This window comes from Artemia sp. Qi Xiang Cuo, chromosome 10 (assembly GCF_049724085.1).
Source record: "Artemia sp. Qi Xiang Cuo chromosome 10, ASM4972408v1, whole genome shotgun sequence".
In the NCBI taxonomy this organism is placed as follows: domain Eukaryota; kingdom Metazoa; phylum Arthropoda; class Branchiopoda; order Anostraca; family Artemiidae; genus Artemia; species Artemia sp. Qi Xiang Cuo.
Genome location: NC_142803.1, coordinates 12,318,731 through 12,332,933, shown reverse-complemented (window position 1 = coordinate 12,332,933; position 14,203 = coordinate 12,318,731). Strand labels below are relative to the sequence as shown.

The following is a 14,203-nucleotide window of genomic DNA, read 5'->3' as shown; positions in this document are numbered from 1 at the left end:
TTTCTCTGATTATAATTTTTGACTGTTTTATCTTTTGATGTTGCTCTTTCCTTGTTCCTTATGTTTGACTTCTTTTTAATTCTTCCATACAATTTTTTTTTAATTTTTCCTCACTTGTGAGGGCCAACGCTTTTCTCTATGCTGAATTGCCATTTTCCTTCCCAGAAAACAGGTTTTAGACCTAACCATTATAAGCTGCATGATTATTTTGCTTTTTGATGTTAGGAAATACAATTAGAAATATTATCCAACGAAAATGTATATATAAGGAATTTTCTGTCATATGCTACAAACCAGAAGTCTGTATTTAGCCTATTTAGTAATACAACCTGCAACCTTGAAAATGCAGAAAAAAAATAACCTCAAACCAGCAAAAGATTTTTAATCCTGAGATGTGAAGCCACATTGTCTCAAAATATAAGAATCCATAGACCAAGGCGCTAACTTCCTGGGCTACAACAAGCTTGAAGAGAAAGAGTTTGAATTATTATACCTTATGTTTCAACATTAAAAATAAGAATATTAAGAAGAATAGTATTCTAAGATGCTGAGTCTTTTGATGATACCCAGTGACAGATCCAGGGCTTTGAGAAGAGGGGGGGGGGGTTTAGAGTACCTGAAAGTAACAAAACGAAGGAGAAAAAAGAATTATTATAGGATTGTTTTGCATTTAATGGGAAAGCTGTGAGGAAAGTTTTAGTGAGAAATGTTCTATTACATAGGAATATTTCTTAAAAACTAAAAAGTTAAATTTATAGCTTTATAATAACGTTGACGTAACTGGCTATCTCAGGATTTCCATTCGACAACATATTAATATTTATTGGGACAAAATGTTAGTTTTGCAGCTTAAAATAGCCAAAAACAGAACTTTGTTGTGGCACGTCTTGTTTTACTTAAAAAAGTGCAAGATCTAGACATTGGCTTATTGTTCTAGTTAGGTTGAAGTTTGAGTGAATCAACCACTCATATACATGCAACCCCGTTCGAACATATACTGTTTGTACTGGGCTTTATATACATCAATTTTAAGTTACACATTTAAGAACTGGTACAGACCTTTTCAACGTTTAAATTCTTGTCTCCATTGTCTTCTACATGTTGCTTCCTGGGAGCAAAAAAGATACAATGCTAAAATCTGATTACCCTTGGTTTTTAAGTTGGAACCTCCATAGGAGGCACGGACCAAAGGGGGACCTTGTCCCTGGAGGTCCATAATAGAATCTGAGGCACCCTTGCCCGGGGTCATAAATACAGGCGGAGGAAGAAGAAGGCCCCTCAAATGTAAACTCAAAAGGGCCCACTGGTTTGTCCACAAGTTCCATGAGTTGCAAACCTTCTCCCAGCAATGGGTTAAATTGCATGGTGATGCAGAACACCATCGCGAGAGGATCCTCTATAGGAGGACAACTGTGGCAGGACGTAAGATCCAGATCTATAGACAACGGCCTCTGCAAAGGCCTGCCTCGATCCTTTAAGGGTACCTGCAAGAATGGGGGCCTTTCAGCCAACTCTATTCCCACTTGAGGAGTGGTGCTCCTCGAGGAAATTATAGCCTAGTAAACGACACAGCATTCGCACGGGATTCTGACTAATGGACAATTCTTCTGGGATTAGTATGTTTTGATGGGCGTCTTTGGGCTGAAAAACCTCTTCCTAGCTAATTTATCTATTACGGGGTGCCTCCCCGTAGTAGCATAATATTTGTAGGCATGAATATATAATGAGTTGAAGGTAATAGGCTTGATATTGTCTGTGCAGGATTTCGACTCTTGTTGATAGAGGAGCATCAGCAAGTGCTGAAAACCTTATTTTGGCCAAGATGGGCTTAGGTTTGCACACAGCATGCCCTCTTGGATGTCCCAGGGACTTCTCGCTGTCCCGTTCTAAGCTGGCTTAAGCACTTCGGTGTAAAATTGAGAAGATATGTGATCCCCGTCCTGTACTGGTATCCGGGATCATTGCTTTTCCTGAGGTGAAAAAAATTTCAATGATTTAAAGAACATGAAAATTGGAACTTGGAATGTTACGACATCAAAAAATGACTATCGTATCGACATTTTGACTAACGAATTCGGACGATTCGATCTGGAATTAGTAGGAGTTTCAGTAACTCATGTACGAGGGGTAGGTAGCCTGAAATTAGGTGATATAGAATTTATTTACTCAGGCAGGAAGGATAGGGTACATAGACAGGGAGTTGGGCTCATGATGAATAAGGAAGCTACTGAATCTTGTTTAGCCTGGGAAGGTGTTAATAATAGATTACCAATTGCCAATTTTATGACTAGAAAGTTCAGGGTATCAGTTATAGTAGTATACGCCCCTGTAGAACCGACTGATGGAGATACTAGTGACTCAGATTAATTTTACTTACAGTTACAGGAGCAAATAGACAAGGTCCCAGGTAGAAATATGATGTTATTACTGGGAGATTTTAACGCCCAGGTTGGTAGAAATAAGGATAGATGGTATCCCAGCTTAGGTAAGTTTGGTGTAGGAAAAGAAAACAGTAATGGATACAGACTTTTGCAATTTTGTAGGTATAACAATCTAGTTATAACCAATACGGTGTTTGGTCATAAAATGGCTCATAAGCTAACATGGTATTCACGTGATGGTAAGACAGCAAACCTTACTGATTATTTTATAGTAAACTGAAGACTGGCAGGATCAATACAAGCTACTCGGGTATATAGGAGTGCTGTTATTGATGTTAAAAGTAAAGATCACCATCTAGTAGTGTCAAGGGTTAATTTAAAGCTGAAATATCGGAAGGCTAATTACCTCCCAGGAAGTTATGATGTTCGTAGACTCCAGGATGAGAATTTGAGAGAAAATTTCCAGGAACAGTTGAATATTAAACTTGAGAGTTTAAAATTTGATAATGTGAAAGATGGTTGGAATAATTTTAGGAAAATAATTTGTGAAGTTGCTGAAGGTGCATTAGGGAAGAAAGCTAGAACTGCAGCTAAGAATATTAGTGAAAAAGCTTTATGTTTAATAGAAAGGAGAAACGACTTGTACAAGAATTAATTGAGTGATAGATCGCATGAAAACAAAAGAAATGTAAAGAAAGTGGAGAAAGCATTGAAATTTGAACTAAGGAGGTGTGAAGTGGAGGCCATGGATAAAATTGCCGAGGATTTAGAAGATGCAGCTAGACGGCATAATAGTAAAATATTGTACTGGCACGTTAACAAATTGACAGGTAGTAGTCAATTCGGACTTGTACCTGTTAAAGATAGGAATGGGGTGGCAATTAGCGATAAGGAAAATGCTAAAACGAGATGGGTCGAACATTTTGAGAACTTGCTTGACCGAGATAGAGTTGCAGGAAAAAATACAGAGGAAAATGAAAAAGTTTGTGATACCTTGGATGTGAAGGAAGATTTGTTTTGTGAGGAGGAATTAGCAACAGTACTAAAAGGATTGAAGAATAATAAGGCTCCAGGTGCTGATAGAGTAGTAAATGAGTTTCTTAAATATGGTGGCTCTGAGGTTAGAAATAAGTTATTGAAGATTATGAATATGATTTTTGAAAAAGGGGAAGTACCTAACGATTTTAGGAGACCCTTAATTAAGCCACTTTATAAGAAAGGTGATAAAAGTGAGTGTGGTAATTATCGAGGCATTAGTCTGGTCTCTGTAGGTAGCAAATTGCTTAGTAATATGATACTTTTTAGACTGAGAGATGCCGTAGACAAAGTTTTAAGAGAAGAGCAGTGCGGTGTTAGAAAAGGTAGAGGATGTGTTGACCAAATTGTCACTCTTAGGTTAATAATTGAGAAGTGCCTAAGTTTTCAAACATCTTTGGTCCTCAGTTTTATAGATTATGAGCAAGCGTTCGATTCTGTTGATAGAGGAGCTGTAGTAAAGGTTTTATCCTTGTATGGTATACCAGACAAATACATTAAAGTGATTAGTGCTATGTACGAGAATAACACTGCTGCGGTTAAGGTAGGACATGAGGTTAGTAGCTAGTTTTGTATTAAATCAGGAGTTAAGCAGGGTTGTGTTCTATCCCCCTTTATATGGATTATTTTGATGGACTTTGTCTTAAGCAGTACAGGAAATGTTATGGGAGGCCACGGAATCAAATGGGGAGGAAAAAGTCTCCTGGACTTAGATTATGCTGATGATTTAAGCATCCTAGATGAAAGTGTGAGCAAAATGAATGAAGTTGTAGAGGTTTTTTGAGTTCAGGGGCGCCAATTAGGGGGGGCGGGGGGGGGCCATGGCCTTCCCCTAGACTTTGATAATTACCTTCTTATTTATATTTGACAGTTATTTTCTACTTTAGCTATGTGCTATATTAAACCAGCAACTGGTCCAATAAATACGACCAACAAACTGGTGCCCTAATTATATAATCTTGTTTTGAAATGTCTAAGAGCACGCGCGTCTACACTATTTTATTTCCGAGTAGGGTTCATTCAAAACTAAGCTTCATGTGGTCAGTACCCGTTTCGTTATTGTTCTTGTTAAGAATTCGTTGTAAACTATGAGTTTTGTATATTCCCTTTTTAGTAGCTGGAAAAGGAAATGTGTTCTTGGGTTTCAATGGGGTTTTGGTCAGCAGATTCTTGACGTTGTTAAATAGTTTATGGGATGACTAGTCCCAGTGGAGTGTATGGGACTGTCGTGAACAGGAAATGTAAGTGTTTGGTTTATGGGGTTTCTAAGCGGGGTAGTTTCACCGTGGAGTATGGGAGTGATTTTCTAAGGGAGTTTCTACGTGTTTCTTCAGTTCTTCTCTTGCCGTGTCTGAGTGAAGTCCTTGTCTACAATTCTTTTAAATATGAGTAAAAAGCGACAACACACTTTGGATTTTTTTTCGGTGAAAATGCAGAAGAAAAATGAAAAAACTTTAGTGCAAGAAACTGGCAATAGTGTCAGCGCCCAAAGTCTCGGGTTAGTTGAGATAAATTCCCCCACCTGTGACAGAATTTCGGAAACAAGCGGAACAATAAATCGCTCAGATCAACATGAAAGTTCGGTCTGCATCGCTGAACCCCTTGCAGGTTCCAGTAGCAGTCAAGAAACTCTCTCAGATATCTCTAGGACTCGTCACGACAAACCAGCTCAACCTATTCTTGAGAGATATCTGGCTTCCACTTCTAACGGAAGGAAATTCAGTGCACATTACTATAATACTTATGAATGGATTGAATGCTCAAAAAATTTGAATTCCGTGTTTTGTTTTGCTTACCGCCATTTTTCTATGGGGACTCTAAGAGCTGGAGAAACTGCTGGAAAAAGGGCTTTCATTGAGTCAGGATTTTGCAAGTGTAAAGACAGTTCTGCTCTATTAAAGCAACATGATAGTTCTGAAAGACACAGGCATTGTATGTCAGCATGGGCAGAATTTAAGATAATGAGTACTGATACCTCGAGATCTATAGCAATTGCCTTAATTCAATCCAGATCTCAAGAGGTTCAGGAAAATAGAGATCATGTGAAGTTCATTTTTTGCGCTATTTGCTTTCTTGGTCTCCAGGGTCTTGCTTTGAGGGGTCATGACGAATCAGAAACATCTGCAAACAGGGGTAATTTGGTTGAATTGATGGAGGAAATGTCTAAAGGCAACGAAAAGCTGAAGGCCAAGTTACAGCGCCGATATGGTCACTATTGCAGTCATCAGTACCAAAATGACGCAGTTACACTGATAGGAAATGCCTTGCGCCAAGATATTATTTCAGAAGTAAAATCAGCTAATTACTTTGCTATTCTTGTCGACAAGACAAAAGACGTTTCTAGAAAAGAACAATTAGGGATCCTACTCAGGTACATATCAAATGGAAAAGTAGTGGAGCGACCAATCGGCTGCTATCACATGCACAAATTAGACGCCAAGAGCTTATTCACCTTGATTTGTGAAACTATAGAAATGCTTGGTGTAGATTCGATGCTGTGTATTGCCCAATGTTATGATGGCACATCCGTTATGAGTGGGGAATTTAACGGAGTTCAAGCAAACTTTAGGGAGAAGGTGCCTCATGCAGTTTATGTACACTGTCACGCCCACAGATTAAACTTGGTTTTGACTGACTGCCTAAAAAATATCAGCGAACTATCTGAATTTTTCTCTGTGGTGCAAAGACTTTACGCATTTATATCACGCAGCAATACTCGACACGAGCTATTTGTGGAATCCCAGCGTATTAGCGGGCAAAAAGTCTTGGAGCTAGAGAGGACTGTCCAGACTTGCTGGTTTTACGCAGTCCGCTCTATTTCAAAGGTGAAGGCCAGATTTGATTGTATTGTGTGCTTGCCGCAGTCTCTGATAGTTGCAACAGCAAGGCAGCGTGTGAAGCAAAAGGACTACTGGACAAAATCAACTCTGCCTCTTTTGTTTCAACTTTACACATAATGGAAAAAGTAGTAGTCATTGTAAATTGTTTATCAGAGCAACTTCAATGTGGAACTTTGTTGATTTATAAGGCACTTTCACTGATTTCTGGAACATATGAGACAATCCAAAAGCTGAGAAATAAAAACGAATGGAACAACTTGAGCAAAAACATATCTGAATTCTTGGCTTTAAACGATATCCAGGAATCAAAATCTCCAATATCTAAAACCAGTGCTCTAAGCAAGAGAAGTCAAGCCATTACCATTTATCTCAAAGACTTTCTTTCAAACTCATCAACCGGTAAACGCAATATCAGTCAGCCAGTTGAATCAGACTGCGGTAAACTTCTGTACTTTGAGGTAATAGATCGTTTCACGAGTGAGATGGACCAACGTTTCATGCAGAATATGCCTCTGCTCAACGCTTTATCTGCCTTTGACCCCTCAAGTTCCAATTTTCTCGAATTTTTGAAAGTGGAAAGAGTTATGTGTCATTATCAAGAGATTCTCGGTGTCGATGACCATGCCATATAATCCCAGCTTTCTCTTGCAAAGCTGCATCTGTTAAAAAGTGATATTTCAAAAATGGATCTTCTTCGAGCTATCGAAATCTTATCCGACCTCCCAGTTGCCTATTCTGCAGTGCTAAAACTGATGAAGCTAGTTGCTACTTTGCCTGTGACCACTGCCAGTAATGAATGATTCTTCTCAGCGTTAGGGCATGTGAAGGATTGTCTGCAATCGACGAGGGGAAATGACAGACTCAGTAATTTCATGATAATGGCCGTTGAAAAAGAAGAGGTAAAGAAACTGGATTTGGATAGATTAGTTGACGATTTTGCCAAGCAGCGACCTCGCCGCTACCCCCTGTTTTAGGTATGTTTTCTAAATGTTTTTCTTTTTTTTTGCATCTTAATTAAAAAAATATCGAAAAAAAAATCCTTGCCCCCCCTACATTTTTGTGAATTGGCGCCACTGTGCGAGTTCAGGGTGCTAGAATTGGTTTGAAAATTAATGTTAGGAGGACTAAGTCACTAAGGCTAGGAATAAGTGAAGATGAAAAGGTTACGTTGGGTAATGAAAAGATTGATCAGGTGGGCAGCTTCACTTACCTTGGTAGTATTAGTAAAGATGGTGGGAGCAGTGAAGATGTTGATGTTAAAAGTAGAACAGCCAAGGCTCAGGGTGTTTTTTCACAGTTAAAAAAAGTCTGGAAGAATAGGAAGATAAGTCTGCAAACCAAGATTAGAATCTTAGAAGCTACAGTGATGACAGTGGTCAAATATGGCTCTGAAGCATGGACGCTCCGAAAAGCGGATGAAGATTTGCTAGATGTTTTCCACAGAAATTGCTAAAGGATTGTTCTGGGTACCCGGCTGACCGGCCGTATTTCAAACAATAAGCTATACGAAAAATGTAGTTCAATACCGCTTTCTAGGTCTATAATGAAAGAAAGGTTGAGGTGGTTAGGGCATGTTGTGCGGATGAAGGATGACAGATTGCAGAAGGTTGTTCTTTTTGGCCAGCCGTCTAGGGCTAAACGGAAAACAGGTCGTCCCCGTCTGTGGTGGGAGGACGTCATAAAGAAAGATTTAAAGGAAATGGGAACTTCGTGGGCGGGTGTAAAAAGTGAGGCTTTGAATAGATTGGCTTGGAGGAGGAGCGTGCGTAGCTGTGTTGGCCTCAGGCGGCTTGGTGCTGCGATGAGTTATTAGTAGTAGTAGTAGTATTCCTCTGGTTAAGGGTTTTTAGGTGTGTTTTTTTCAATAATGTTATTTTCGTTTTTTTGCTAGCGTTCTTGATGGGTTTCAGGCCCTTTTCTGAAAATTCTTTAAAATTCTCAAAAGTTTTCGCAAAAGATTTTGAGAAAAATTCCAAAGTTACCTTGACAATACTGTTGAATGGAACGTGGAAATAGTCATTAGCCTACCTTTTTCAGTTCTGTGTCAAATAACTAGTCTAGTCGCTTAGTTCACAAAACAGGATGGTTCGTGCAAATTTGGAAAAAAAAGTATGAAAATTGGTCCACATATTCATTTTGGAGTGCTCTTTCGAATGAGAACTGGGACACGATCCATCCGGCCACCTTAAGGGGGGAAACAGGGGGTAAAATTCACCCAAAGGGGGAAAACGCGAAAAGTATCTTTTTGCTTATTTCCGCTTGGTATTTGGTGAGTATATTCGTTATTAGATAGAAACTGAAGGAAAGTACTTGGATTGTTCCACCACCCTGGGGGGCGGGGATGAAATTCAACCCGGAGGGGGAAATGGAAACGTTTGTTTGTGCCATTCTTAACTCGACATTCGGTTTTTATTCTCGGGTATTAGACAAAAAAAAGAAAATAATGGAAAGTTCTCAGAGTTCCCTAGTAACTTACGGCGGTGGGGTAAAGGGGGTGAAAATGGTCACGAAAGGCTTCGATTTTTTCTTTTTCTTAAAAAAAAAACAAACCGAGACAGTGGAGCTTTCCAGAAATACATCCGGAAGATTCGTTTATCGTCGTTTTCGGTGGCCTGCACATAGAAATGAATATCCTGAAAGTGCTAGGAGACTGGATGATTGGATCTTAATTGGACGAGCATATCGTCCAAGCTGATGTCACAACGATAGGAAGGGCAGATGCCATTTTTAAAGGGTCGCATGTTACTAGGTCCCGTTGCGCTCACCAAGTAACTGCTTCAGTCCTTCATATCCTTAAGCGCCCAGCATATGATGAGTATGCTGTTGAGAATGAAGAGAGCGAAAATGAGTTGGTATCTTTCGATGAATGGTCTGAATCAAGAAAAGAATTCAGCGCTCAGTTTAGTTACTGGTCAACTGTACTTGATATTGTACTGATTTTCTTGATGTTCGTACGATCCATCCGCCAGTCTAATTCTATGCCTTTTGTCGATTCTCTGCGAAAGATTCTGACCTAGATTCTCTCTCTTGACTAAACGAACAACGTCTAATGGCTGTCGATAAAGGTTCAATACATGACTACCCTCAGTATCTAGAACCCAGCAGTATTTTGTGAGTTTATGAAATGGAACTTATCAGTTTGAAAGACAAAACACACTTTTTCTTCCATGGCAATTGACCAAGCGCATGGACCGATGAACGAGAAAATGAAAGGAACAGTCGGTTTGATTGAACATACCAAGATGCCATGCTTTGATGGATAAAATCAGGTCCCGATCTTCAAAGGGTCATTGAGGAGTTTGAAGACAGTTTCACAAATCCTTCTTCGGAAGAAAACTTGAAGCATCATGAGGACACACCAAAATTACAGATGCGATTCATGTGCCATGTTCAGGACTTTCTTCAAGTCATTGGAGGAAGGGGCAATCTATTTTCTGAATAAAAAAACGAATTTCTTACCCTTCAAACGAGGAAGGTCATGCCCAGTAACGTAGTACACATGTGCCAGGAACGCATACAAAATTAGTCTCGACCAAGATAAAAAGTTTACCGAAAAGCGACTGACAATCTGCTCCGAGCAAGGTACAGATGTTATTAAGAAAAACAACCTACCACTATCTAAAAATGTGATAGCCAAGGAATCGTCAAAACCAAAATAAGAGATTTCTGGTCTGAAAAACGTTTGTTCTTTGTTTGGTAGATTGTACACTGACTGCCAGTCTCGTGACAGCGATATGAACGAGTTTTCTAAGCACGAAAACCAGCCCATTCCCTCTGAATTGTCTAACAGTAGATCCCTTGGAAAAACTGCAAAATCTGACCTTACAACTTGTTTAGAAGCATTGCTGGACATACCAACTAATATTCCTCGAGTCAGTTCAAAAGTATTCGATGGATCAGTCTTGGTTCATATGCTTGCACCAGGCTCCTTAAATTTTTTCAAAGATTACGGGGACACAGTTCTTCTACCGTACATTCATAGCCAACTAGAGACATTCCGTCACATTGATTTTATATGATGCAGATACATCAAACGTAGCTTGAATAGAGTAGAAAGAGAAATGAGAGGTTTCAGACCGCATTTCAACCAAAGTCACTCAACTCCTATCCCTCGGAACTGGGCTGCTTTCCTCCGGACCGAAGAAAACAAAGAGCAACAGTTCTTCCTGTTAGCGGACCGCTTGGCAAGCATTAATTTGTTTGGAAAAGAAGTTGATAGCACAAATGATTCATATGTTGTGCCTTTGGTGTCAGCTGCTCGAGATGATTTGGTCCCTTGCGATCTTGAAGAGGCAGATACGTGAATCATCCTCCACGATTGTCATTGCTAACTGTCTGGTCACCTAAATGTTATGATACGAGTCGTAGGTATAGATGTGTTTATCCTAGCTGTGGCTATTTGCTCACCCATCCCACTTATTGAACTCTGGGTAGAGGTGTGAATCGGCAGCGTAGAAGTATCCCAGCTCACAAAATTTCTCAAACGCTTGGCCACCCAAAAGACAAAAGCTTTGCCTGGTTTCCACGCGTTTACAGGCTGCGATACTGTATCTTCCTTTTCTTGCATTTGAAAGAAGAAAGCCTTTGATTTCTTGTAGAAGTTATCCTGATGCAACTGACGGGTTCTTGGGTTTTTCGACTGCTACGAAACCGCAAACGCAAGAGCTACTGCAGATATTTTTTAGTTTTATGCTATGAGCGGACAAGCGAAGTCCAGGGTGTTGACGAAGCGAGAAAAGGGCTTTTTGCCAAGGGGCGGCAGATTGACCGCATCCCACCAACATCCGACGCCCTTCTTCAGCACACCAGACGTGCACACTTTCAGGCTGGCTGAATTTGGGGAAGAGCAGCCGACCCCATTCAGACTACATCTCCCCCCTCTTAATTTAGATGGAAGCTCGTAAATAATGAGCGGTATTCTGTCTGGACGACGCTACCTGAGGCTTCCAGAGCGTGCAAAGAACAGGTACAATGTCGTTGTAAAAGCTTGCTAGCCACCATGCAAGCGTACGAAGGCTTCACTACCATGCACTGATCTGTGTGCCTGTAATGGAGCGTGCTACAGATCTGACGGCAGCAACGAATAGGCTGCTGAACCAGGACACCAACTGCGTACCACTTTTTTTTTTTTTTTTACCTCTTTTTATTTCTTCCTTCTGTGATTAAAGTCATATCTTTAATTTCTCGATTCCCTCTGTTAGGTGAATTTCACCCCCCCCCCATCCCTCCCTTTCATTTTGGGATACTCCAAGCATCGTTTCCATCACTTTGCTTCAATCCCTGTCTAATACCGAGTATACACACTGAACATCAAGCTGAAATAGGGAAAAAGACCTTTTTTTGATTTTCCCCCTTTTAGGTGACTTTTTACCCCTGTTTCCCCCTCTTAAAGTGGTCAGATCGCTCATTCGAAATTCGAAAGTCTCCTTCGAAAGAGCACATCAAACTGCCTCTGTGGACCAACTTTCACACTTTTTTCCAAATTTGCACGAACCTTTGACTAAGCGACTAGACTAAACCGAGTTTTTTTTTTAAGTGACATCTTTTGGAAACACACTTTTTATTTTTGGCTGCTATGGGCTAACGTTCAGTCTTTACTAGGTCGTATCTACCGTTACAACCATAATATTGAGATACAAGAAGTAGGGGAAAATGACATTACGTATTTCAAATTCATCGAGTATTTTTTTTTTTTTTTAGATCTGTTTGATAATATAGTGGGACATCCAAAAATATTGCTGTGTTTATTTTCTGTAGCCAATCGTATTTTTGAATTAGCTATTGCGTTGTGGGGACAACACTTTTTCTTCTATTTTCTCCTATATTGCCGATTTCTGTTTATTGCGAGAAAGTGGTAAGGATCTGGCTTCTGTGTTTTTTTTTTCTTCTGAAAATAAGGATTTGTGACGTGATTGATGAAGAACATATTACATTTTGAAAGGTGCATAGAGGAAGCATGGTATATACTGGGACGGTTTTTTTAATATAAAAAAAAAAAAAATCGTATCAACTGTTCGACCAAAAAACTGGTTTATAGATCAAATTAAAGGCCATTATCACGAGAATAGAATGGAATTTTTTCAGATTTTTTTACTTTTCTACTCAATAAAAAAAGATCTGCCCCTGCATGTACTAGTTGTCCCACTAAATACCAGGGGGTGGTACATACAGGGACAAAGGATGGTATATAGAGGGCTATGACGCAAACCATTCAGTTATTAGCAGAAAGAGGATAAAAATCACCTGTATGATTATAGAGTTGACTTCAAATAATAAAACCAAGCACACTTTCACCATAAATTGACTACCAGTATGTAAACTTAAAATATGAAGAAGCCCTGAAAGCAGTGCCAGGGGTAGGAACAAGGGGTGATAATTTCTTTTAGTTTATCTTCTTTGGGGTAAAAGATAGTCCTCTTGGTCTGGGCACTTCCAATTTTGAAGTCCGGCAGTTGCATATGACAGTTACTTTGACACTTGTCTCTGTTTTTCCATAATACAACCATTGAAAAATTCTCCCTCATATACCACCTTTACGAAGTCACCACCCTTGATGTAGCTGAGAACTTCTTAAGTCACATCCTCTTCATCAGAAGAACAAGCATTCAAAGAATCCCCACTCATCATTCAGAACCATTTCATCTTCATTGTCTGACTCTATGAAGAGTTTTTTCTCTGTATATGTGCTTTTCCCTTCAGCAACTATCTTATCAACTACTTGTCTGATATTTGTTTTTCTTTCATTTTCTTCCTCTTGAAGCAGCAGCTTGGCTGGTGTATCAGTCAGAGCTTTTGAAGCTCCTTTCTTGTGTCCTTGATCGCTTTGGGTAACGTGCGGCTTTCCTTTGGGAATGGTCTTACTTGTTCAGCAGTAGCTGGCTCTTGATTTGAAACAAGAGCAGATGACCTCCGAGGTTATTCATTGTTTACCTCAGCCTCATGGTCTTCAGGCTGACATAGGACATGGTTTGGAGGACTAAAAGGGACAGGTCCATCAAGATCGGGGGAAGCAGCTCTGTTGGTGATTAACTAAAAAAAACAAGTTTTTTTTAACTGAAAGTAAGGAGCGACATTAAAACTTAAAACGAACAGAAATTATTCCGTATATGAAAGGGATTGTCCCCTCCTCAACGCCTCGCTCTTTACGCTAAAGTTTTTTTTATCGTTTTAAAAATAAAGTTGTGAGACAGGGTCAAACTTCAGCGTAAAGAGCGAGGCGTTGAGCAGGGAACAGCCCCTTTCATATACGGAATAACTTCTGTTCGTTGTAAGTTTTGGTGTCGCTCCTTACTTTCAGTTATAAACACTTGTTTTTTTTTAGTTAATATCTGAACATTTTTGAGTTAATGCAGCTTTGATTTTGGCTCACCGTACATGAATAATTAAAACGAAATTTGCATATTAATTTTCCTTTTTTTGGCTAATTGGCTTTCTCGAAACATTGTTTTGACGTAACTTGCGAATTAAATTACATAACGAATTTCTATATTTGTATGTCTTTATTACGTATATTACGGGGTTCGACCCCTATTCAAGACATCGCTCTTTATTCTAAAGTTAGAATTTTCTTCGAATGAAAAAACGCAGAATAAGACCGATTGTTTAATTAAAGCATATATATCTTTTGAAAGTACTAAAAAAAACTTTAGCGTAAAGAGAAAGCTATTGACTGGGCGATGACACCCATAAAATACGTTATTATTTTTTTTCGTCTTAATTTTTAAAATTGCTCCTTACTATCGGATGAAAAAAACTTGTTTTTTTATTTAATTTCTAATCATCTTTTAGATAATGCTGGGAAATCTGGCGCCCCCTTCATAGACTCATCCCTTCCCCCAAGGAAATATCCTCCATGAAAAGATCCTCCCCCGTAACCCCTACTCTGATCCTGACCCTCCACTATAAAAAATTCCTCCTAAAACGCCTGTATACTTCCCAATAACCAAT

At 39.4% G+C, this 14,203-nt stretch overlaps 1 protein-coding gene across 1 annotated transcript in view; it reads left to right on the top strand.

Annotated features, from left to right (window-relative positions):
* The window catches only part of LOC148947478 (serine-protein kinase ATM-like), a 76,570-nt gene that overhangs the window by 26,750 nt on the left and 35,617 nt on the right, over positions 1-14,203 (top strand). The window lies entirely within an intron of this gene.